At 39.1% G+C, this 23,400-nt stretch overlaps 1 non-coding gene across 1 annotated transcript; it reads right to left on the bottom strand.

Annotated features, from left to right (window-relative positions):
* Positions 1-21,761: 21,761 nt before the first annotated feature.
* On the bottom strand, positions 21,762-21,878 carry LOC116155038 (U5 spliceosomal RNA). Its single transcript, XR_004139067.1, has one exon. It is a non-coding gene; the product is annotated as a U5 spliceosomal RNA (small nuclear RNA).
* Positions 21,879-23,400: the final 1,522 nt, after the last annotated feature.

The following is a 23,400-nucleotide window of genomic DNA, read 5'->3' as shown; positions in this document are numbered from 1 at the left end:
TTCGAAACTGTCATATATGGAGTCACTTAACTGCTTGATGAGGAGTGTTCAATGCAGACACTTTGCATGTTGCTATAAAGAGTTCATATGATGGACTCCCAGGGCTCTCTGTACTACTGGAAATAGCGTCATTAGCATCTTTAAATAGAATCACCCCAGAACCAGTTCAGAAAATTCATCCCTAAGTTTCCATTCCTCTAGAACCACTTGTGGTACCAAAATCTGTATTATTCAGGGTTTTCCAGAGAAACCAAACCAACTAGATAGACAGACAGACAGAGAGGTAGAACGATATTTATTATGAGGTATTTGCTCATGTGACTTTGAAGACTAAGAAGTCCCATGACCTGCCATCAGCAAGCAGGAGGCCAGGAAAGGCAGTGGTGTAGTTCTAGTCCAAACCCAAAGGCCTTGAAGACCAGGGGATCCAATGATCTGAGTGAAGATCTGAGAAGCAGGAGCACTGATGTCTAAGGGAAGAGAAGAGGGATGTCCCAGCTCAAGCAGAGAAAGCAAATCTACCCTTCCTCCACCTTTTTGTTCTACTTGGGTCTTCTGTGATAGGGTGATGCCATTCACTCTGATGAGGGCAATCTTCTTAGTCTATGGGTTCCAAAGCTAATCTCTTCTAGAAATATTCTCACAGATGCACCCAGAAACAATGTTTTATCAGCTATCTGGGCATCCCTTAGCCTAGTCAGGTTGATGCATAAAATCAATCATCACTGATGTCTGTTATGAAAAACAAGTATTCTTTCCTTTTCATATTCTTTCCTTATTTCAAATAGGAAATAAGCACCTTGTTGTGATATTCTTCTTAGTAATAATAATCACAAATGAAAGATTTCTTTCCTGAGAGGAGGGTGGATTGGTCCTGAGGGGGTGGACAGGAAGAAGCAGCAGGACCTCAGATTCCTCCATCTAGGTCCCCAGGTCCTACTGGGATGGTGGTTCATGTCACCATGCAGACAGTGCCTCTGGAAGTCCCTAGTTGGGAGAGAACTGCAGTGCCAGGAGGACTCCCCACCTCTGAGTCATGGCAGGGGACAGCAGGACCTTCCCAAGGCACCTGAGTAGAGAAACTGGCCCTGGTTCTCCGACCTTGCTCTCCATGGTCCCAAATGAACCATTGCTGGAATTATGGATGCAAAGCCCCAACCCCTGACCCCAGTAAAAGCAGAACCTCAGGCCCATGCCTCTCCACCTCCCCATCCCCTATGACCTTGTCATGTGGTCCAGGTGTGCCATGTAATTTCCAAGACCCATAAGTCATGCACATTTCCGCCCCCCAGAGTTTCCTGATGGTTACTGCTGAGGGGGGACTTGCATTCACAATAAGAACCACAAGGGCTGGTCCAGCCACAACACAGGTTTATCGATAGGCTGAGATCGGCACAAAACATCACCTCATGGCATAAAGTGGAGCCCATGAACTAGACACAGTCTGCACACATGTGGCATCTGGACTACATAGTATCAATAGTATATTGAGCAAATAAGAGCAAAAGATGCTCTAAAACTAGGGTGATGGGATATTTTAAGGGCAACTCGAACAATTGGAATGAGATGTGCTTCCAGACTGAATATGTAACTATTATATATTATTCACCCCTCCATTTATTATTAATTTCTGTGTTACATAAATACAAGTATATACTTGCTTAGGAATAAAAAAAAAGTCTCCTAAAGAATCTTTCTACTCCCACTGCTCATTTCCTATTTGAAAACACAATCCTCTGTGTATGAGAAAATAAACATTTTTCAGAGCAATGAATGCTGGAAATAGGACCCTCCCACAAATGAGGACATACAAGATAATAATAGAATACAGTAGTGGTGTCTTCCTGGATCAGGCTCAAAACACTACTATGTGGGTTCCAAGGACAGCTGCTATCTCTCACGCTGCTGTTGGCATTTTTTTTGCTGGCAAGGGCATCGCCATCACTTGACTTCCCATGTCTCTTATGTAAACTTTTCTTGGGCTCACAGAGTAACATTCCATCACCACCTACATCTAACAAATTGAAAAGGCTGGCTTGGTGGAATGCGCTCAGGGTTATACGATATATAAATAGCATGTCTGGGGATAAAATTCCCCCGACTCATTCTTCCAGGTGTTGTAGGTACAAGATCACTGCTAACAACAGAAAGAGAACGAGGGAAATGGAACTACCACTCATCAACCCAGAGAAATGAACCACGGATGGACCTCACAATTTGGATGATTCTCAAAAACACCACACTGAACAAAAGAAGCCTGACACACAAAGACTACAATTCCGTTTCTCTGCAATTCTAGGAAAGGGGAAACGACAGTGACAGAAAGCTTATCAGTTTTTGCCTATTCCTAGGGGTCGAAGGAATTGACTGCAAATGGGCCAATGGAACTTTTTTAGATGATAACAAATATTCAGTGTCTCCGAAGTCACAAGGTGCATGCCTTTGTCAAAACCATAGTCACCTGAGTGCCTGCATTTGTCAAAACTCATTGAACTGGACACTTAAAATGAGTACATTTAATTAGTATGTAAGTACTGCTATGTAAGTATACCTCAACAGCATTGATGAAAAAAAAAATCACACTTTTGAAGTGAGTTCAAAGCACAGTATTGCCTCTCCTACATATAATTTGACTCTATGAGAATACTAAAGTTTGGGGGGAAAAAGACAGAAAGCAAATGAGCAAGACACCTGAATGAACACCCTCATCCATATTCTAAAAGGAAATGATTTAGAATCAATGTGACTTGTAATATAAATGGCGCATATATCACCTATGTGCAAACAAAAACTATACCACTGAGTCATGTTACTTTTGAGGGGAATCTTCATTATTTGCCCAAAAAATGGCAAACTGAAAATGCACTTAATGGTTCAAGTCTTGTTCCAACTTCATAATGTTTTATCATCCCAGAAGTTTCAACTTGATAGTCACATCTGAGATTATGTTTTATTTTTGTTTTTTAAGCTACAGATCAGTATTTTTTCTCTGAGAGTTTGCACATGTACAAAACCACCATCAGATTATCGCATGAACAAAACATTAGAAGAGTAAAAAAGATTCACTTAAGAATTGCAATTTTACAGATCACCCAAAAATATTTGAACATTGTTTTTCCAGTAGCAAAATTAAAAGAGCAAATCCACGCATCAGTCACCATCCTAACACACTTGCTAAAAGGAAAGCATTCTTGACGTAGCTTTTAAAAGTCAGTTCGTGAAGAAGTGGTCATTGTCCTTTCCAATCCACTCTGCAGTCTTAACTGCCCCCCAGTACTCTGTGAACATCAAGCAGGTCTTATTTCCCCAAGTCATTATTAGATAATAAAAGTCTTTCATGAGTCTAATTACAGCCAGTCTAGTTTAGTAATGGAAATGTCTAGTCCTAGGGAAGAGTCAACCTTAAAGGTCAAGGGTCAAGGTCACAGCTCCTTCCTCCCCTCAGTTCCAGCCTCTATTAGGCTGAATACCTATTATGAAGAACAGAGAATCATGGTCAGTCCCTTGTTCACTTCTTCACCATAGGCTTCCTCTCCTCCACAATATTTTATCACTTGGCTACCAATGGCTCTTCTGGTTTTGGAGTAGAGGTGAGGACTGAATACAGGGCCAGCAGAGGTCCCGTGACTGATTCTGTTGAACAATTTCACTAGTGGTTGACGGATGCGGATTCTCTCTTATGGGGACCAAGGGTCTTTCTGATAGGACTCTCTACTACTTCCTACCTCTGGTAACAATGTAAAAGATGCCTCTTAACTTTTGCCCCCCACACCACGCTCGTAACAGACAGGAGGGTGAGTCATCCTTAGAGAAGAGATGTAAAACATGAGTTTAGAAAATTCAAAGTTCAAGGTGGAAAGCTAATGTTGATGGAAGAAACAGAGAGGATGTCACAACCATGGGGAGGACTGCAGTACAGCAGAGAATCAACCACCCTGCCAGGTAGAGTCCCAGAAACACCCAGGAGCGGAGCTGGCAGGTAAGGTGGAGGACAGGAATGAGAGGTGGAACAAACAAACAAACAAAACACCAGAATAACTGAAGGACTATTAAAAATTTCATCCTCACCATTGCTTCTCTAACCTCATGCACTGCAAAATGAGACAATCAGGTCAACCACTCAAGAAGCCTTTATGCAAGTGCTAAGAGACGTGCTTGAAAAGAGCTGGGGTACCAGGGTGCTAACACCCTGGGCATGGGGAACCTCAGCATGAAGAATGGCTCTCCACGGGCTTAGCCTAAAATGAAGCCCCAGAAAACACAGCAGGCTGAGCTTCTCATCAGATTTTCTACTACATTAAACATGAAAGGCCAACCAGGGACCACCAAGCTTTTGAAGAAAACCAACAGTATCGGTAAATAAGGAAGAATTAAATAAATAATGTTCATTAATATTAGTGAGTTATCAGCAAATGAAAAACTGCCTCAAATTGGCTGATACAACAAATAAGCAAGTGTACAAACAAACGACTGTGCTAATTTGCTACGGCTGCTTTAACAAAGCACCACGACTGAGTGACTTGGGAGAAATTTACTTTCTCCCAGTTCTGGAGGCTGGAAGTCTGACATCAAGGTGTCAGCAGGGCTGGTTTCCTCTGGGGCCTCCCTTCTTGGCTTGGAGATGGCTAGATGGCTGTCTTCTCCTTGTGTCTTCACTTGGTCTTCTCTCTGTGCGTGTCTGTGTCCTAATTTCCTTTTCTTATATGGACACCAGTCATGTTGGACGAGGGTCCACCCTAATGACCCCCCCATTCTACCTTCATCACCTCTTTAAAGATCGTATCCCCAAATACAGTCATATTCTGGGGTGCTGGTGGTTAAGACTTCAACATACGAGTTTTTCAGGGACACGGTTCAGCCCGTAACACACATTTGCTCAATTAACTGCAAATACAAGGTCAGCCTTAGCACCAGGTACAGCGAGATTCATGACCCCAGTGACGGCTCAGGAGCAGGCTCTCCTGTCTTCTACTGAGTCCATCATGTTTTAAACAGAATAGGCATACGGGTTACTTTAAAAGTAATCCATCTCTTTAAAAAATCAACCCATATATACATCAAAAGTATCCTAAATTTAAACTTTTATTTTTAAAAATCCATCTCATTTGGGTCCTAGGTTCAATCCCCAGTACCTCCATTAACCCCTGCCCCCCCCCCCAAACCTGGTGAAAGCTAAGATCTGTGGCTGTAACTGTGGTCGTAGTGATGTCAATGTCCTGGTTTTGATCATGGACTATGGTTCTGTAATACATTGTTGGGGGCAGCTGGGTAAAGGGTATGCAGGAACTCTGTACAACTTCTGCAACTTCTTATGAGCCTAAGGTTATTTAAAAATGAAAAGGTTTTAAAAACAAACAAAATAAATAAAAAGAGACAAAAGCAAAAAAACAAAAATTCCACCTCACTTGGCCATCACTTCTAGCTGTCCAGCGTCACCCAGGTAATGTTATCATGGTTCTTATCTGCAATCATTCTTCCTTGGAATGCAGATGCGGTGGTCCTCGCTCATAAATCTGGTTGCTATTAAGGGAGGGTGGACAGGCGATCACAGGATCACCTGGTGGAACATGACTTGCCTCTGTGGCCATGAGGGGGTGGGGAGTAGGGAGCGTGGAGGGATGGACAAGGATGCTGGGACACAGCAGGGCCATCTGAGTCCTAAGTCACAAGAGCAGAAACAAAGCAACCTCAGAGAAGCAGATCTTCTCGGAGCCCCTGCCCTTGGGAGAGGCCTCGGTTTACATATCACCTTAGCTGGAAATCACATCTAATTTTCCCATTTGTTTCACATCGCCCTATGAAAGAAACCCATGCTTGCAAATTAAGAAGATTATCTTTATAAACCAAATTTAAAAAATCAGTTACAATGATCGGTACTGACCCAGGAGACCCAGACACTTAAAAAATCATGGTATCCCTTATAAACAGCACCTGAGGACACATTTTAATGTTTCTACAATATCTTGCTCTCTAAATTTGCTGTCTCTTGTTAATAGCTTTCATAATGACTGGCTTAGGCCATCTATACACAAGTGAATTCTAAAGTATTTCAGGGAACTAGGCAATCAAAATTGACCAATTTAAAAGATGTGGAGGGGCACTATTGATTTTTTAAATGCTATTTTCAAGGGTTTTCTGACAGTTTTAGTGGTAGTTGGAAGAATGTCAAATTTATCGTTTAGCAGAAGAATGGATTAATGCAAGAGAGCAGAGTAATGTTGTTTTCTTGATTCCCAAGCTCACCCTGAACTGTGTTTTCTTCTCCCGGCTACTTTTAACTGAAAGGAGTTTAATTATTTAAGAAGGACAAAATATGAATATGGACCACCACATTTTCCTCTATATTTTTTCTCACTTTAAGTGGCATACAAGATAAAATAAAATTTATACTGTTCAAAATCAAGTCATTTCTGTAATAATTAGGAGACTGTGTTAAGTAATTAAGTATGAAACTTTGATTTTTGCTACGGAGGTTTCTTGAGTCAACACTCTAACTGTTCTACTTTCAATTTTAGGCTTCTGTTAATGAGATGCAATTTATGCCAAACACTATAATATTGACAGGAGAAAAAAAATCAAAATATAAATTCCAATTTTTTAAATAGAATATTATAATTATTTTTATGACATTTAAGAAATACACGTGATCGTCTCATTTCATCACAGGTTCTACTAAATAGTACTGGTAAGATCAAAGTTACATATCCTGTCATCTAATTGTCAGAACTAAATATTATTTATGAGATTCTAAAAATACAAAGAAATTAATTGCCATTTTCCTTGTAATAGAAATAACTTTAACATAGTTCAGTATAATATCTTGTGGTTTCTACGCATCTACATTGACATAATACAACCTATCTAAATAGTATTTGGTTGGTATTAATATGTTATATTATGTCTCCAAGGAGAAAGTGGGATTTTGGGTGTTACGTGATTCTTACACTGGCTGTAGTCTCTCTCTGAGCGATTCTAAAATGGCAACGTATTCTGTAGCTTTTTTGAACTGTATATATTTCCCATTGTAATTTCTTCAGAGTAGCCACCTACCATAGTAAAAACATCTCTTTTCATACTCCATGCAGAACAAATGGGGGAATCACCAACACTTATGGACTAGGTACACTTTAAGCCTTTTTTTCCTCAGTTGAATTCAAGAATGGTCCTGCTTGCAAAATTCAGAATTTCAGGGAAGAAATATGAAACACCATCTGCTCTAAATAGAGGAAATTCTGCTTGACAACCTTCCAAGATAATGGAATCTTGAATTTTTTTTATGGTTTCTTTAGATTTGAAGGTCAGAAATATTTCTGCTACCTGTAACTTACACTGCTCATTAGCAGAAATATAAGGAGTCATGCCAGTTAGTCCTATCTATCGTATGCTGAATAGCTATCCTCCTTAGGAGGTTATTTATTTTACTTTAAACTTAGAAGCACTAGTTTCTTTTTTTGATGAATAAACTTCTACTACCGGGGTACCTTAGACGCACAGGAAAGCTGCAGGGATGGTGCAGACAGCTCTCACACACCACTCAGCGTCCCCCAGTCCTACTGATAACATGCATCACACGGTACATTTGTCCTAACTAAGAAACTGACACCGGAACACTGGAACATTAACTGAGCTCTGGCTCCATTCAGATTCCATCAGTTTTTCCTTTAACGTCCATTTTCCGTTCCAGGATTCACTGCAGGATGTTGCGTTTGACTGGGCTGTCATGGTCTCCCTAGTTTCCTCTCATGATCTGTGACAGTTTCTCAGTCTTTCTCCATTGTTTATGGCCTCCACAGTCTGGTGGAGTACTTCCTGGCATCCTGCAGAATGTCTCCCAGGACAGTATGATGTTGGCTCATGATTACACTGGGGTCAAGGGCCTTGGGGAAGATGCCCACAGAGGCAAAGTGTCCTTATCACTCCTTGTCAGGAGGTACATGATGTCAGTATGACATTATTAATGATGTTGGCTTTCATCCCTTGGTGAAGGGAAGGTATGTCAGATTTCTCCACCCAAACAATGACTGTTTTTACTCTGTCCTATTCTATTCTTCGGAAGCCAGTCACTAAGTCCAACCCACACTCAGCAGAGCTGCAAGTGAGGAGGACAAGGTTCCCCTCCTGGAAGGGGGATTGTCGACATGTGTTATTTGGTTATTTCAGTAAGAAGAAACCTCCTTACATTCACTTATTTACTCAATTATTTACGTATGTTAGTATGACAAATAAATATTTATTTTATGTCTAGGATTATAATCCAGCAACGTTATCATTTGGTTGCTAAAATTATTTCAGTTTGGGCATGGTGAAGTCTTTCTGGTTGACTCCTGTATCCCCTTGACATGACTCCATCTTTTTATTTTCTGAACACTTCCTTAGTTTCTCAAACTACAAGATCCCCCAGGCTCATCTTGTATTTTTCTCTGCCCTCTCACTAGACTCTGTTATTTCTCCAAGGATCCTTGTTTTCTTGTAATGGAGAATGATCTATGCATAATGACTTCTTCCCGAAGATGAAGGGAAGAGTGACTTTAAGTGGCAAAGCTTGTCAAACACATTCTTAGCCAAGAGCGCAATATCACTATCAACAAATTTAGTCGTACTGCTCATGTGTGACAGGACAGAAACGCATCTTCCCTCTGCGATCTTCCTCCTCAACACACATAACCCCCATCTCACTGTAAGAAAAACATCAGATAAGTCCCAACCGAGGGACATTCAACAAAATACTTGACCAGTGTCCCTAAAAACTAAAAATGTCACCAAAACCAAGGAAAGTCTGAGAAATTTTATGGCCAAGAGCCGCCTAAGGCAACATGACTATTAAATGAACACAGTATTCTGGATGGGATCCTAGAACAGAAAAAGGACATTAAGTAAAAACTAAGGAAAGCTGAATAAAATATGGACTTTAATTAATAGGAAATGTATCAATATTGATTCTATAATTGTAACAAAGGTAACCTACCACCAGAAGATGTTAACAATAGGGGAAACTGAATGTAGGCTATATGGAGACTCTCTGGACTGTCTTCACAATTTTCCTGGATATCTAAAATTGTTTTAAAACAATAAAGTTTATTTTTAAAAGGTATGCAATGAATATGACTGACTTGAGAGCAAGAGTGGAAGAACTCACTGACATGTTACCCATTGACCCGATCAGCCCTGCACTGATTAATGAATGGATAAATGGATCTGAGTGTCATGGGCTGATTTACTCACGAATAGGCTGCTAAAGGTTTTCTCTCCAAGTTCAAATTCATCTAAAGGTTTATCCAAATATCATTTACAATTCTCTTGTTAAGTAAGAGTAGAATCAATTCTATTCACTTATTCATTTCTTTTTCAAATTTTAGGAAGAATGACGCTCAAATACATCACACAGGAAGAGGCATTACTGGGTAAGAGTGAAATGCAACAGTCGGTACTCCCTCACCCGCCAAGAAAAACTTCCTAAAGCGGCGAGGACAAATGTTCCCAGGAGTCAGGTGAGCAGCAGACACAAGAGATTGTCCCATAGCCTAGGGATGTCTAGGAGCAGAAATGAGATCTTGCAATTAAGAAAATGCTGCAAAGTAAAACTGTATTTCTAGGGGGAGACCACAATTCCCAGTAGAAATAATTATAATACCATAATTCTTACTAAATGTCTCAACCAACTGTGCCTAGGAGACCTTATGCTGGACATTAAATAGGAATAAGATGCCTATTTCCATGAAGTCAAGTTGGCTAAAGTCTAACCATTCTGAAGAGGCAGCATTATATTTCTGTCAATATGTTTAACTACACTGAAAACTGCAAGAAACACAGTATCTTTAAAACTGTCCCATATTTTACCAAAAAGAAAAGAAAAGAAAAGCTTCACCCCGTGAGGACACGGGGAGCAAGTGGCCGTCCACGAGCCAGGAAGGTTTTCCTCAGAAACCAGTCCTGTCAGTGCCCTGATCTCAGGTGTCCGGCCTCTCCAGGACTGTGAGAAGTAAATGTCTGTTGTTTAAACCAAAACCAAAGTGTCCATATTTTAACTGTCCACATATCTGAAAATTTTCTAACAGTAGTCTGAAGTTGAGATAGCGGCCACCGGCCCAGGAAGGAGGCATGCGCAGAGAGGGGACGGGCCGACATGGGAAGGTGCACATTCCCCACACAGCTCCTTCTGCACGTTTTACTGATGCTGCCTGTGGCTTGGAAAACCTCTGACACAGGCTCCCAGGCACTGATAACCCTAATTCCACGTGCCAGATGGCAGGTGATGAGCCAGCCTTTCAGTGCCTGGAGCAGAGGAGAAAACTCTGGAACTGGCACATCTTACTATGAGTAGGTCCAACAGAGCACAATCCTAGGAGGAGGACAGCAGGACCACAGGTGTCACCAGTCCTTGGGTCCAGGAGCCACTGAGAATGTTCTCTAATTCCCACCTACCTGACACCTCCTGGAGAAAGGAGGCCGAGCAACAGCCCTTAGATCCTAAGACAGAGCAGGGGCCGCCCTGATGCAACGAAGGGGCGCTGGGGACCCCATGCCAAGGGATCCAGTCCTGTCGCTCACTGCACAATACACAGCCCCTTCCAGGGTGGTGGCGACCAGGCTGGGAAGGCAGCCGGAAGGGACTGGAGGAGAGCCTGAGGACAGGAGGTGTGGGCAGGTGAGTGGGGTGGTCTGTAAAGCACTACGAGTGACAGGAGACTGTGAGAGGAGACCGTGGTAACGCACACAGCCAGCGAAGCAACGCTCCCTGTCCCGGCCCACCTCCTCCCCCTCCCTTCCACAAGAGACTCGGCTGTCTGCTAGTGTCTTCACCACATGACTGAGTTAGCCACTGCTTCCTGGCTGCCGTTCCCCTAGAACAGGCTTCTATCCAACCCCCTTCTGTTCTGAGACCAGGGCTGCCAGTCACCACAGAGACGCTCACTTCCAATTTTGGTGGCTCCGTTGTATCACGTAAACCACTCTTATGTTAACCATTTCCCGTGGCACCTAAACGCCAGTTGGTGTGTTTCTGCCAGAAACACTGACTTAGAGCATAAAACCCAATCTTCATGACTACACAAAATCCTTCCCCAAATGTGCACTGAGTGCCACATGACTGTCCTGGTCACCCTCTGGCTGGCCGATCATGCTTTACATATTTAGATCATCTCACTGTCCTGGGTAGGTGAGTTTCATTTCCATATGGCATCAACTCAGAAGCATTTCTGTTTCTATACACATCAGTAAAATACGCGAGAACCTTGTATACGGCGATTGTGTATTTAGTAGTCTTAATGGAAGAATGAAGACTTGGGAGGTAACAGAGGATGGGATACACATAGGAACAACAAACACAACTTCGCATTCTTAAAATATTCTTTGGTGTTATAAGAACTAATCACCAGAAACCTCAATGAAACAGACTTGGGAGACCAGAAGGGGGAGCTCTCATGCCCTGCAAAGACAGCCAAGCCCAACAGGAGGAAGAAAGACTCCTTTCCTGGCAAAGACTCAGCCAATGTAAAGCCACGGACTCTGCTTACTCTCCGAACTTCCTAGTCCCCTCTATAAAAGCAGTTTCCTTTCTTGCCATGCGGGGACTTGCCTGTGGCTCACCACGGTTCCAGATTCTCTGCTGGTTGAGAATAAACCCATCTTCGCTGGAGAAATAGCAGGCAGTCTGGTTGCCTTAGGTCAACAATGATGTTCACTAGGGATTCCCCCAGTTTCACCCCCATCTAGATCCTTAGACATTAGCCATCTGGGTGGCTTCTCTCCAGTCACTGATCCCTCTGTACTGCTCCTCATCTCTTAATGGCCCTGAACAATTTTAAATTATTTGTAGTAGCTGAAGGGCTACCATGTTGTGTTCCCCAAGGATCTTTGCCAAACTGTGATGCCATCGGGTGTAGACGTGACCAGAGCCCTCTGTGCAAAAAAAAACAGGACCTTTTACCTTTGAAAAGAATGGTTACTAGGAACAGGCCTTCTCTGCATCCTTTATACTCCCATTACTGCTTTAGGAAGCACATCTCTCAGGGACTATGATACAAAGAGTCATGTGAAAGGTTTGGCAGCAATGATTGCCCTCCCCACTTGTCCAGGAAAAGGCTATTTTCTTCCTGCCTTTCCTGGAGAACTACTGTCCTTTTAGCATTAGTACCCACTTAAATACATCTTTGATTAGGAGATGCAAAGAGAATGTCAAAATTTGCCAAAGACTCCATCATCTTTCTAAAATGTAACTGAGATAGTGGTATAGAGTGATGAGGATTTCTAAAAATAAAAGGGGGCAAGGTTATGAAACTGTGTTACATGGTTAAATTATAATATTCTTTTTCACTCTTATTAAAAAAGAGAAAAATGAGTAAAAGAATAAACACATAGACCACATATTCACTCATAATCGTTAGAGCGAAATTAAAATGAAGTCAACAATTATTGTATTTAATTTTAAATGTAAGATTATCTCTGAAAATTATTTTATTTCTGGTAACTTTTCAGGTATGTTAACATAAAATGCGTCATGTTTCTACTTAGCTTTTCTAATGAAGTAGAAGATACACAAATACATATTAGAAAATATTTCAACAAGGTATACAAATTTAGCGGAACCACCACCAATTCATCTGTTTAAAAGTGTATCTGGCATTTAAAAACACCAGATAAATAAATATTTGCTAAAATATCAATTAACTCGAGACAGATGATTTAGTTCACCTTTTATTGGCATTCTGTGTAAAGGATTTTAGGACACATGTTGCATCTTCAGAAAACTGAAAAGCTGGTTCCTGATTTTTTTCTTACTTCCTATCGGGAGCACCTAGAATTGTAACACCAGTTATGTTGATGGTTTTAGGCCAAAATTCACCGGAATGACTAATTTGAAATGCAATGATTCTATTTTATGGCACAAAAAGGTTGTTTACTTCCCTTTCTCTGATGCTGGCCCACTGTTCACATTCTACATAACAGATCTACCATCTTCATTGGAAGGAACTCACTCAGAAAAATCCTTAATGAATGTGTTTACCACATAATTGTTGGGCATAAGCAGCTGACTTGTAGCAGACAGTCTCTAATGTGTGGGAAGTACTTGCCTGTTTTATTACTATAACTGGCATTTTATAAAAATGCTATTTTTATTACTCTGAATAAGCCTTTCAGTAACTCATTCAGGCAATTTTAAGGGCTATTTTTGTGTGGATTTTCAAGCTAAATATATTTTTTCATTTTAATAAGTATATTTCTATACTTCTATATTTTGACTAATTCTTTATTTTCCTATATAGTCTATGTTTTTTACTCACAACTTAGTTTTCTATCAATACCTATTTAGAATCAAGTTTAAAGTGAAGCTGAAGAGAAGGAAGACCTAATTTTGAATATATTCATAAAAAAGTCAAGGTCGATGGGTAAATGTTATTTTAAACTATCACATAACATGGAGTATTGCTTTTTTTTTATCTTTCTATCTAAAAATATATGATCCATGTAGTAACTGATGATTGCGAGTTTTGAAAAACAGGTGAAGAGGCTAAAAGGTGGGACTGGTTGATAAATCACCTGATCAGGCTAAAAGGTGGGACTGGTTGATAAATCACCTGATCAGGTGATTTATCAAGGAACCACAGTTCTCTACCAATGGATAGTAAAGCTAAATACTTGCATTTATAATGAAGAGTTCCCAGCTAGCTATGGAATGGCGATAAGTAGAAATAAGTGAAGAATGAATAACATCATTTATTCACAGGGATATTTTATTTTTGTTTCTTTAGCAAAATCTTAACATTCTCCCTTTCTTACACCATCATTTCCACTTTTGTGGCCAGGCATGAATGAAAGCAGTGGAATTAACTGGCGTCTTAATGAGAAAAGTGAAATATAAGAGAAGAGAGGTAGTTGCAGCTGTAGGCAAAGGATAAGTAAAATACCCATTCATACAGCCTGCAGTACATCCAGGCAGAAGCTGGTAGCTGGAGTGTGAAATGGGTTAAATATAAAAACACTACTGAAGGGTATACAATTGTAACACAAAAGATTGCACAAGTAACAGTTTAGATGTGAATACCCAAATACCACAACTTTTAGCATCATTCTGCATACACTTTTCCCGGTCTGAGCCCTACACCTATGTTCACAGGAGCAAGGAGGGGCGTGGAAGAGCCCACTGACAAAATTCACCTTCACAATTACCCACTCACTCCTCTGGGACGACTCAAAGAAACTACCCATTGTAGCAGTTATATGCACAGATTTCATAGGGCACAAGCTGTAATACCCAGACTTGGACAATTTCAGACAGATTTTCCTGTCCTATGTGAATGTGAAAATCCCTGTTGACTGTCAAGGAAATTCCCCAGTCAGGTCAGTATTATCGTAATGCCTTACATTTTCAAATGTCACATGAAGGGACATTTAAATAATAAATAAATGAGTGTAAAAAATTTAAAGATAAGCCTGAATTAAATTGACTTGGGATACTAGCAGGGGGCGCTCTCACGCCCTGTCAAGATAGCGGAGCCCAACAGGGAGAAAGACTCCTTTCCCTGAGAGGACTCAGCCAACGAAAAGCCAAGGAGTTTTTGTTCACTGTGGCCCTCCCAACTTCCTATTCCTAAAATGTTCTTCCCTTGTCCAACTTGGACTCTCATGTGTCTCGCCATGGATGTGGACCTAGAATTGCAATTCTCTGCTGAGCTTGAATAAACCCATCTTTGCTGGAGGACTATCTGACAGTCTGTCCGTTTCAGGGGAACAAATGAAAAAAAAAAAAAAAAAAAAGCAGTACTGTAGATTAGAGGGAAGTGATTCTAGGTGGAGGAAACAGCCGTGATGAAGCCCTGAGGGCATGGAAGAACTTGGTGCTTTCAAAGGCAGCCAGTAGAGATGCAGAGTACTGAGCATTAAGGAAAGTGGAACAGTTCATGATGGACCTTAAAGCATGTTTCTAGTCATAGAGATCTCGAATTTCATGATGTATAACCAAGATAAAAATAAATGTTTCAACTCTGTTTTTAAGATGCAACTTTTTAAATGAAAATTTAAAAATAAAAAATAAGGGAAGTGAGGTAACTCTTAACAAAAACTGTAAAACCTTACAGTCATTGAAGTGAGTAACTAATTCCCAGTTTTTAAATGACTAGTCCAGGCTCCGTGCGATACACATTTCTAATTGGGGCCGTTGATGGTAGATTTAATTAGGAAGCCTACTTTGACTCTACTAGTCATTCCCAACATGTATGCTGTAGAATAATGATTTTAAAAGTTAACTGGAAATTTGGGAAAGAATCCCCAGGCCAAATTTGGTTCAGTACATATTGAGAATAAACCAAAAAAATTCTCGGATCTTTCAACATGGAAAAATATACGTTGTATATGAATATGCAATTGGTCTGGCCACAGTCCCCTCTTTTCCCACAAATACCTTGGAGCACTGAGCTTCAGGTGACAAAATTTGGTCATTCCTGCTACTGGAGACGCCAGACTCTACAACAGTAAGTCTCCCCTGGCTCTTGTTAGCCTATTATAAAATACTGTTTCTTTTAATGTATTTTCCACTAAAATAATTATGAAAGCCTTAATCTTATAGAACATAAAATGGGCTATTTATTCCCTTAGGCAAAGGAGATGAATTTGATGGCTTTATTTGGGATTTCACTGCCAGCTGAGGTTTTACACCTGGATGCTGAAAATGCATCATCTGGCTGAAAGCAAATCTGGAATGTAAACCATCAGAAAATCTTCCCCAACAACTTTTAGATGTGCTACTGTGATCTGAAGTTGTCTTAATTAATTTTGAATCAACTAAACTGGTATTTACTTGAACTCTATCAAATGCCATATTAACTTGGCCTCATTTCATGGAATCAACGATCGTCTAAAATAATCACGTAACCTCAAAAGAGAAAGGAGATGATGCAAGTACTCCTGTAATTCTGAGAGAGATGGATGCATCTGAAATAAGTTTTTCCTCTGAAACTGTAACATTCACAAGAAGTTGTAAAAGTAGTTATACAGAGTTCCTGAGTACCCTTCACCCAGCTTCCTCCAATGATAATATAAAATATTGTCAAAACCAGGCAACTGATGGTGCTAGATTACTGCTTACTCCTGCAGGTTTTATTTGGATTTCCATAACTTTGCACACATATCTTCTGTGTTTGTGTTGGGAGTTGGGTGGTGCTGGTGGATATCTTTTAAGGATTTTTCCTAGGGAGTTTTCAAAAACGACAGTGGCTTAAGCAAGCTCATTATATATCCACTGCTAACAATCTTGACCTCAATTAGGTGAAGGATTCCTAATTAATCGTTACAGGCTTTTGTGTTAAATGGTAACTGAATGCCTAAAAGTTCTTCACAATGATATCATATTAACAAGAATGCATTTGCATTTTTAATGCTTTATTGATTTCCAATTCACGACAAGGCTGTGACTTCTCTTACCATGCCCCTGAAGGCTTTACACATTGTTCTTTAGGGCTGACAAACTTATGGAATGGGTTAAAAAACAACCAAGTTTGTGACCCACCGAGGGTTTTGCCAACTGCTACATTCCAGCTACTCCTTCCTGCAATTACCACCATCTATTTAAACATAAATTTGTGGGTAGGAAGACAGAGGACACAGTAAAATTGGGGACATGTGGTCGAGGCCACTGCCTTTCTCTTAAAATTTTTATATCATGGAGCATGGTTTCTTTTGATTCAGGTCTATTTTTTCAGAGGCCATTGAGGGTCAGGTTGACTAATTCGCAAAAAAATCTTTAGGTTCCAGTATGTTTCATATTTATTTATTTAACATGAATTTGTGGTCAGTAATGATTATCTGTGTTTATAGGGACATATGACACGTGGCTCTTAATATCATTTTAGTCATTGATTTCTCTAAAATATTTAACCAGATCTGTTGACAATACCTGTTTTCATTTATGGGTTTATCTCTTATACTGGCTTTTCCTGACCCACTGAAAAAACTTGTACAATGTGGTAAAACCAAGATTTAAAAAAAAAAAAAATCAATGTCTACTTACTAAAGTTTACAATCAACCGTGGGCCTGAATCAAACTTTTTCCATTAATGTCTACTAGGAGTTTCTCAGATGATAAAGGCTACATTAAAACAATCACCAGAGATTTTTTTCAAAGGAGTATCTTTCCAAACGTGTCATGGAGAAAACATTTATTTGAAATCAGCAATCATTCTTACCTAACGCTGCACGTGGTTGAACACACACCTTAATGATCAAGCACACAGCTAATGCTAATTTTTCTGCTCTCATACAATACCAAAGAAAGAAAATAATTTAAGAGCTAAATTAAAAGTTTGCCCAGGTTACATATGTCAACTTCCTGGTATTATTTAAGGGAATGTAAAAATTTGTTCAACGTATTCCAATATGATGAGAAGGGAACAATTATTCAGATATAACTATAAGTGAACAGTAATAAAACCCAACAAACCAGCAAACCTAACTCCTCCAGACTCAAGTCATGGGAAAAGGTCCAGAGAATTCAGCTAATGCATAGAAGGATCTTACCTCTTTTCTCCTGCAGAACAGAAAGCACTGACTGGCTAGAAAAATATTTAAGTTTTCACATGGTGCTTCATTTCTCTCTTTCACAGTATTAGGTGCACTAAGACTCCTATAAAAATTCAAGTCCTTGCAAAGTACTTTAAAATATCTAGTGTTGGTAGTAAAGTATTCTTCTATAAAAAAAAACCCAACGTTCGTGTTTCTCTGGTCTGCTCTTTCTGATCACTCTTTTAGGGAATTAGGCATTATGTTTGCTAGTCACTTAAAACCATAGGCTTTAAATCTTTTAGAGAAATGTGTATCAGACTCTGTGCTGGCCTTATAAGCCAACTCTTTAAAAAAAAAGACTTAAATTACTACCATATAAAAAAAAGACTTAAATTACTACCATATAAATATTTTATGATTTCTTCATAGCACAACGTCAGTGTTTCAGCGTAGAATCCCCTGAGCACGATTTCTGGTTCATGAGTTTCTAACGCTGTAAAGTGGTTTGCTATGTTGAGATACTTTCACCCATGAAGAAAACTGAGTTCTCTTAAAATGATTACTAATTCTTGATTCTCCCACTAACCCCACTCACTCCAAACCTGCACCACACCCCTCCTGAGCGCTCCCCTCTGAGGTTATGGTGGTTCTCCTCCTGTAGCTCAGACTCAAATGCTGGGGTCATTTCAATACCTTTTCTCTTTCACCAATCCCATCTTCTCCTCCAGCAAATCCTGAAAGCTCTACCTTCCAAACATCCAGAATCCAAATGTCTCTCTCCTGCACGTTTGTAGTAACCTGATCACTAATCTACATGCTTCTGTGTTTTCCATGATGAAGTCTGCACTCCACGGAGCAACCAGAGGGAGCCTTTATTTATTCAGAACACGAACTTTATTTACTGAGTCAAACCACATCATACCCTGCTCATAACTCTTTGATGACTTCTCATCTCACTCAGAATAAAATTCAAAGTTCTAAAGCAACGTGCCTGCAAGACGCGATGTGATGTGACTGGAAAGCAGAATGTCTAGGACTTCCGGTCATTTAACTCCTTCTCCAATGTCAGCTTCTCAGAGAGACTATCTCTGACCAGGAGATGGAAAACTACATCTTGTCCCCCCATCACTCTGTCCCCTACTCGGTTTTAATATGTTTTTCTTATGCGTAGAACTAACAATAATAAATAACTACTTCTACACACTTCCTGAAATTTGTTTATTATCTAGTAACAATTTGTCCCCAAGGAACTTGCTGTTATTTCTGCAGGAGCCAGATCACTGCCAGGAACAAAGTAGGTGATTTATCAGTCTTTGTTCATTCATCAAAAAAATTTGCTTCACTGTATCTAGTGTTCAGAATAAGACGTTGAGCCAAATGTCCATTTGTTTGGTACATTATTAAACATGGAGCAATAAAAACTGTACAGACAGAGGAGAAATATCATATGATATCACTTATACACGGAATCTGAAAAATTAATAATAATTTTTGCAAATAAACTTATTTACAAAACAGAAACAGGCTCACAAATACAGCAAACAAACTTAGGGGAAAGTGGGGGGAGGGATGAACTTGGAATTTGGGCTAACAGGTACCCACTACTATATATAAAATAGATAAACAGCAAGGACATACTGTGTAGCACAGGGAACTATAGTCAATATCTTATAATAACCTATAATGGTAAAGAATCTGAAAAATAATATATGTTTATATATGTATATCTGAATCACTTTGCTGTACACCTGAAGCACTGTGCATCAACTATACTTCGATATAAAAATTTTTTTAAAGACAGTGATACTGTAAAGAAAGGGTATGTGAACAGGGCTTCTCGTCCAGTCTAGGGAACCATGAGTCACCTCTCTGACCAGACGTGGGCATGTAAAAGGTGTTTTCAGTGATGAGGGCGTTTCCAGTTGAGGATCAGCTTGTGCAAAGGCCCTGTAGCAGGAGAGAGCAAGGCACCACCACGCAACTGAGAAAAGACCAATGTGTCTGTTGAACACAGAAAAGGAAGAGACAGAGGTAAAGCTGAAATTATGGGCAAACCATGAAAGTTTGTAGAGACTGATAAAAAGTGTTCTCTATCCTTGAGCAACTGAGTAGCTGGTGTAGTTGTAAGCAGGTGATCAAGTTTCCACTGTAAGAAGACAATGTACTATGAATTATGCCTCCAATAGAGGAAATTTCATGGCTTTGACAGTAATCTAGGGACAAGAAGGTGACAATATAAGCGAGGAGACTGATTACAGTCTAATGATCCGTGGTTAGTTTTCTATAGATATTGGGAGGCTAAAATTGGCGTGGCTTGGTGACTAGCCAGACTGAGAGAAAATAGGGAAGTATCCAAAGTACATCCCAGATTAACGATTTGCTTCAATGTAGGGAAACTGATGTTTCAGGGAAAGGAAGGTGTGAATTAGTGAATCTAGACTCATATATTTTCTCCTGATATTTAGAGGCTATATTATTACTGTTCCTGAGGAAGCTCTGCCCTCCAAATTATGCAAAATACCTTGGTAGGAAAGCAGCTCATTTGAAGACTAGTCTCATATATGTGAACACTTCTTGACTTCAGCATAGCCCAGAACTGTCCTAGCAAATAACCTTAATGTGCCCCGATGACTTGTATTTTTCCTTTGCTTTGCTGCCAAGGAGTGATTTACTCATGCTGTTTGCAGGACAAGGTGAAGAATCTGAACTTAAAGAATATTTTTAAAAGTCATTCCTGGCTTCAAATAATTTAAAGTTTGAAGTATGCAATAAATAATATCTAAATAATAAAGTAATACATCTTCTAAAACAATTCTCCCTAAGAAACAAGTCTCATGGATTATCTTCATTGCCAATAACCAGAATCTTAAATCACCGGCAAAATATTGGCTATCAAAATATTTGTGTCAGCAGAAATACATGGAGATGCCTCCTCATTTAATTTCAGTATCGGCTACCTGAATGTTTTTAAATAAATGAGACAAACTCTACAGGACATATTCCTAAATTAAAAACTGGTAGTAAGTAGATTTGAAATAATTCTATTTCACTCAAACATTATAAAAATATATGTCCTTAAGGCAACGATTTAAGTTTGAATTATTAAATATTCAATCGTTACTTAGATGCTTTGATTCAATAAAACCAAAATATTGAAATAATTACATATACTTTTTCATTTTTTATATAAATGGCTGCTACTCTATAAACACAGACACAACTGTAAATATCATATCACTATTAAAAAAAACTAAATGTAATATATTAATTTTGCATTTTGGTTCAGAGTATAATATTGAAGGAAACAAAAAACATTTGATCTAATTTAGAAGTGGATAAATAAATACACCAACCATGCATCTAACTATTTTTCACTAGTGCAAAGGATATCCTGCTTTAGAAAGTCAGCCAAACGTCCCGCAGAAAAGAAAAATCATAAGCAGCTTCCTTTGAAGGAGGCCTGACTTGAACTACCTAGAGTTTAAGCATACTGAAACAGAATCCTACTTTTGGTGATTTGGAGGAAGTCACCTCACTGTGATTGAGTGTGGCTGGAAAATTAGAATTGCGGTGGAAACCTGTAAGGTGGAATTCTTTAAAAGCAGATTGGTTATCCTTGAACAGATATGCATAAGTGGTAATAAGCCTAAGATGAAACATAGGATTATCATCTTTGTGTTTATATAATATTTGTCTTCATATTCTGGATACAGTGCATATAGCAATACTACAAGAAAAATATGTCATAATTATTTTATTATTGAACACAATTTGTTCATAAGAAACTTCGTACTAATTTACAGGGTTGGGATCTCATGAATAAAGCTGCTCTGAACACTTGTGTGCCTGTCTTTGTGCAGCTCTATGTTTTTATTTCCTTTGAGTAAGTATCTAGGAGTTTAACTGCTGGGTCGTAGGGAAAGTGTATGCTTAACCTTTTAAGAAAGCCTCAAACTGTTTTCCTAAATGGTCTTATGATTTTGCAACCTATTAAGCAAGGCAGGGGAGTTCCAGATGCAACAAATACCATCCCTTGGTGTTGCCAGGTACAGTGCTATGCCGTTGTATGAATCTGTATATCCCTGGTGACTAATGAGGTTGAACATCTTTTTGTATGCTTAATAGCAATTTGTATATTTAACTTTATAACTCGTGTGTTCAAATATTTTGCTGATTTTATTTATTTATTTATTTATTTATTTATTTATTTATTTATTTATTTATTTATTTATTTGTTAAGAAGTAATGTCTTTTATTGTAACAAGACTAGCCCTGCCAAAAGCAAGGCCTCAAAAAATTGGTTCGAGACTCAGAGTTGTTTCTCTCCATAGAAATCTTTAGTAAAAGGCGAAAGATTTATTCGATCTGAAGAGAAACCAGACCATGATGATTTATTTTAAATCAACTTTTTATTTTCAAAAAAGTTTTGGATTTATAGAAAAATTGTGAACACAGTAAAAAGCGTAAATTTTAACATGAGTCATTTACATTTTTGTAAAATGTCCCTCTATTGGGTATTTTCTGAAATTTTCTCCTGTTTAGCCTCAAGTTATGGGTTTTGGCAGGAAGCACACAGGGGTAAAGTGTCATTTTTAGCACAGCTTATTAAAGGGATATAAATGAGGGGGGAGGGTATAGCTCAGTGGTAGAGCCCGTGCTTAGCATGCACGAGGACCTGGCTTTAATTCTCAGTACTTCCATTAAAAAAATTGAAAATAAATAAATGAACAAATAAACCTAATTACCATCACCCCCAAAAAAGAAAAACAATTTTAAAGGTATATCAATGAATGTGACTTATTACAACTGATGTCAACTTGATCACGGGGCTGACGTAGTGTTTGTTAGGTTTCTCCACAAAAAGTTACTCTAGTTTTGTCCTTTTCCATACTGTGCCCTTCGGAAGGAAGGCAGTGTGGGTACCCACACTTAGGTGGGGGCTTTATGTTCCACTCCCCTGGGGGCAGAGTCTCTGCATACAACATCTGGAATTTTCTGCAGGGCAGCTTCACCCTTTCCCATTCATTTATGTACTCAATCATGTGTTACTATTTATCTCTTACTTTGTGTTACAATCCAATCCTACTTTGTTTACTTTGTTGCTCAAATCACCCAATCTGTAGCCACCAGGAACTCTTTCATGTGGATCCAGTATCCCTTTTACATACCCTCTCAAAATATTTGTTTGTTTGTTTGTTTGTTTGTTTGTTTGTTTTTAGCACTTTCTTACTTTGGGGCCCTAAAAGATATACCAGGCTCACCTTGTATTTTTTTCTGACCCAGTCCTATAATTAGCATTTCTCCAAAGGTCCCTGAATCCTTTGATTGGAAATGGGGGAGCCTAGAAGAAATAATTTTGCTCATCAAAATGAAGTAAACAGAGAAACAGTGTTTCAGGATAATTTGGGAAAACAAGATAATACAAATAATTTCTCTTCATCAAATTCCTACTTCCTATTTGAATATAGATTTTGGAAGCTATGAGATGGTTCATGTTAAAAGCTACAGAAAGGAATCATTTCTAGACTTTCTAAATATGTTTTTAAAATCTGTCTTTCCCAATAGGATTTTATGACAAGTACAAAATTTACTGAAGTAGCCTTTTCCAGCTGTTGTTCTCAACTCTAATATACTCTAGGGCATAAGACAATCAGACTAAAGCACCTATTATATACCTGCTTTATGTACAGTTTTTTACAGGGACCTTCCAATCTGGCTGGGGACACACACGAGTACTACATTTTAAAGACGGCAAATTCCTGGATGAGACATCACTAAGTTTAGAGTCTAGTTATTATTCTATTAAACATTAGGTACATAATATACATATTGTAAAAATCAGAATTTTGAGGAGATGGGCACTTTCTGCTAGATAAAGAGGCTAGATTAGAGGGTTAGCAAGATGCT

Source organism: Camelus dromedarius, chromosome 9 (genome assembly GCF_036321535.1).
Source record: "Camelus dromedarius isolate mCamDro1 chromosome 9, mCamDro1.pat, whole genome shotgun sequence".
Classification (NCBI taxonomy): Eukaryota; Metazoa; Chordata; class Mammalia; order Artiodactyla; family Camelidae; genus Camelus; species Camelus dromedarius.
This window is presented reverse-complemented; position numbering and strand designations above follow the sequence as displayed.